General features: G+C 38.9%; 1 long non-coding RNA gene across 1 annotated transcript; it reads right to left on the reverse strand.

Moving 5' to 3' along the window:
• Positions 1-1,425: 1,425 nt before the first annotated feature.
• Positions 1,426-2,423, reverse strand: LOC118600205. The gene is made up of 3 exons (XR_004949788.1): positions 2,271-2,423; positions 2,072-2,188; positions 1,426-1,532 (listed from the first exon to the last, which is right to left on the reverse strand). It is a non-coding gene; the product is annotated as an uncharacterized LOC118600205 (long non-coding RNA).
• Between the last annotated feature and the right edge of the window lie 1,527 nt (positions 2,424-3,950).

The raw sequence follows: 3,950 nt of genomic DNA on the forward strand, positions 1-3,950 counted from the left end.
AGTAAGTTTCTTTCCCAGAGATTCAGAGACTTATCCCTCCTTCTTTCTTATGCTGCAGCCCATAATAATCTCTGCAACCCTGAGGGCAGAGCCAACCTTCAGGCTTCATGATACAAGTTGCATGCTGATGTGAATGAACAGATGGAGCAGCGAGAGTGGCCTCTCCCTCTCAGTTTCTAGCCTGTGGAGTCCCCCTTTTCTCTGGTGGATTTGGCAGAGAATCGGCTCCGGACTGACTGACAATTAAATGACAGCTCGCTCATGCATGAATTTAACTGCCTCTGTATGTGAAACTGGATTAGAAGCACAATCACAAAAAATGGGCATATATTGAAAATATAAATTTTACAAAATCGTAAGGCACCCTGTGATGGACAAATCGCTAAAAAAGGAGCTACGATGTACTCCAGCTACAACCTTAACTCAAAATGGGGCCAAATGGGTTTAGAAATGGATGTGAAATGTCATTTATTGATCCTTTAAAAAAGCATTTCATGTACACAATGTTCCTTAAACCTTACCCTTAACCCTTGAATGTTTGGGGTCTAAATATCAATTCTATCGATACTAGTGTGATGAGATCGATACTTTCGTTGCAGTTTTTTCTGGATTACGTTCAGTAAAGCACTTGAATTACACACTGTGCTGCCGCTCCACTGTGCTTCCCTGCTAGCTGTCGCAGCGTTGCCAGATTGGATGACAAAATGCCTAATTTGAGCAGAAACCGGCAACACTCCCCGTCTTTGGTGAAGCCAAAATGTTTGAGGTCCAACTTGCAGCAATCTTTAAACTATTTCAAAGATAATAATTCCAAAACTATTTTCTAATTCACTTAATTGCAGTGACATAATGTTCATTTTTTTGACATCATAAATAGATACATCCTAGTGCTTTTCTAAACCAAAATTACTATCAATTCTGCAATTTTTCATACCGTTGATTGTACCCATTTGCTTGTCATAGTTAGCATGTCTGATTAGACTCTTGACATACTTGACGTATTAGACAGTTATTATTTCATTGAAAAAAATACATGAATTTTCACTTATTTTGGAAGTAGTGGCCTTCATCGTTGACTTTTCCTATATTTCGATTGACAGTGTCACAGAAGGCCCACATGAAAGGTTTAAATCGACTTGAAAATGCGATTTAGTCAACCCCAATCAAAGAATCGTACAAAAAAATGTTGAAAATGCTGGAGGCCACATATTTATTTTATGACTTGAGACTGTGGATAAGTGGAAATCTGAAACACATTGCAGGCTTAAATTCAACATTTTTTTTTTCGCTAAATTTTTATTTTAGTATGTAAAAAAATATATGGATTTTACTCTTTTACTATGTTTACCATGGCACTTTTCATTTTTCCATTTCCCTCACATCTCACCAGGTCGATAATCTAAACCAGGCTGCAAATGAGACAANGTTCCATTCCTGAACCGAAACCAGGATTAACACCCTTCGACATGTCACTCTTGAAAGACACACTGCTGGATTGAGATACAGATCCAGTTCCAAAACTCTGTTGAATGCTGAGTGAAAAGAAACAAATGTTGAAAAAATTTTTATTTTGTTCTGGCAGCTAATCAGATTACCTTTTTACATTAACATATGTATTTTTTATGTACGTGTGCATTCTCAGTAAAAGGAACAAGGTGAGAAGCAGTTCTTTGAGATAAAAAAGGGTGATTTCATTTATCATGGGCTTGGATTTTGACTTCTTGAAGCCAGCAGGTACTTCATATTTGGAACGAGAGAGCGGAGGGGTCAATCTGTCCACTTCTCTTCTACAGTCAATGGGTAGACCTGATGGTGACCTTTGTGTTTAAGCCAACTGGAGAGATGTTCATAGGACTGGGAATATCACCTCAAAGCAAGCAGTGAAAGGATTAAGGTAGAAAACAAGAGCCTCAAGTTAACTGCAAGATACACCTGGACTCCCCTGAAGATGCATCCTACAACTCCCTACTGGCCGGGGAACCCAAAAACCAGCAGTACTTGTATGGGTCAACCCCCTGTATGGGCGCATGAGACTAAAGCATTCCATGAGTTGTATTTGTCAAACACTTACCATTTCTCTCCTGAACTGATGTATTTGAAGTTTAGAGGTAAATCCTTTGAGTTGTCACTCCTGAAGGACTCAGAGCTGCATCCAGATCCAGATCCAGATCCAGGTCTAGGTTGGTTCCTGTGAAGAATGGCGGTTGCTGGTGTGAGTGCTGAGCTCTGACATGGAGAAGAGTCCTGTACAGTTAGGATGTTCATCTCACCTCTGAGCTTTGCTCTGGCCCTTACGTTTTCCATCCCTCCTTTTTTTAGAGGGAGGGGCTCCCCCCTGTGTGTCCTCACACTGATCCATGCTGCTGGATTGACTGGATCCACTGGATCAGCTCATACACACCTTCTTCCAGCCTTCATCTGCAGAGGAAACCCTCATCATCATCAGCTCTGATCCTCCTTCACTAACAGATCAGCTGCTCCTCCACTGATGGGCTCTTCTCTTGTGTTTCCTCTCAGGTTCAGGTGAATGCAGTCAGACAGCAGTGTGGGACAGAGGAAGCTGCTGAACATCAGCTGCTGCACTTCTGCTCTCCCTCCACCAGATGGAGACATGGAGCTGCAAACACTCCACGATGGAGCAACATTTCACTCATTCACTCACTTTGACAAACAAACAACAAACTTCCTGTTTCTACGATTCAGGAAACATGAAGCAGATCAAGAAAAACAGACACAAATCAAAGAATGAGGAGAAAAGAAAGAAAGACATGAATTCTTCCTCTGCCTGAGATGCAGAAACCAACAGCAGAGGGCTCCAGGCTGAACAGCTCTGGACTCTGATTCAGCAACTTGTTGAAAAGAGTTCTGCAGCACTGAGAAGAACCTCCAAACAGAAAGAGGCTGAGTATAAGAAAAATATGAGATTTCCTGAACTAAAAGCAGATCATGAAGAAATTATCTTTGTGAAAGACATCAGAGATGAGCTCACAGCTTTAGGCCATCGTAATGAGTCAGAAGTTCAGAAAGAAGGAGATCTCAGCACTGAGATGATTGAAAATATAGAATGTAAATAAGGAACCAAATTTGATGAAGAACTTGACTTTGTCTTGTAAGGGGCACCACCTTCCTAAATGGAAGGAAGAATTACTCAATAATAAAAATGTATCAATTCTATCTTACAATTGATTGAAAGAGTAATATTAAATATAAATCACAGCAGTTTAGGAAGTAAATTCTCTTCTTTAGGGACCCAATCACAAAGAATGAACAAAAGGAACAAATGCTGCCTTTTTTATTTTTATTAAGAGATAAGCATAAAAATATATCCAAACGAACAAGTAAATTCATTATTCTGTGTCTGTGTATTAGTGCTGCAACAAACAATTGTTTTAATTGTCGACTAATCACAGATTATTCTTTTCGATTAGTTGACTAATTGGGTCATGTGCTAAGTGGATGTAAAACACACATCTTACCCATCATTAACTTTAAACGAACAAAAAATAAATACAATCAAGACGATCATTTATTAAACTTTTAAGTAATCGTGCAGCCTCTGTCTTTCACTAGTTTCTGGTAGTAAAACAAGATTAAATCAAATGAGGTTAGCATTTGAAAATAGAAAGTTTTGGTCTCAGTGACTCAAATATTAAAAAAAAATCATTTTTCGGTGCAGAAAGCTCACAGCATTGTTCAACTTTACTACACTCTGACTCCAAAAATTGTAAACTAAAGACTGATCAACTATTAAATTAGTTGTCAACAATTTCAGTTGTCGATTAGCCAAGGATTAGTCAAATAATCGAGGCAGCCCTACTGTGTATGAAGATGAAAGTTGATAGATGAGAAAAGTAATGCCTCAGAACAGTTTAAGAGAAAAACTGTAATCTAGAGAAAATAATGACATGAAACTGTTCAAGTCACTAGTCTGGATAAATCAAACTGGCTGT

Source organism: Oryzias melastigma, linkage group LG19 (assembly GCF_002922805.2).
Source record: "Oryzias melastigma strain HK-1 linkage group LG19, ASM292280v2, whole genome shotgun sequence".
NCBI classification, from domain to species: Eukaryota; Metazoa; Chordata; class Actinopteri; order Beloniformes; family Adrianichthyidae; genus Oryzias; species Oryzias melastigma.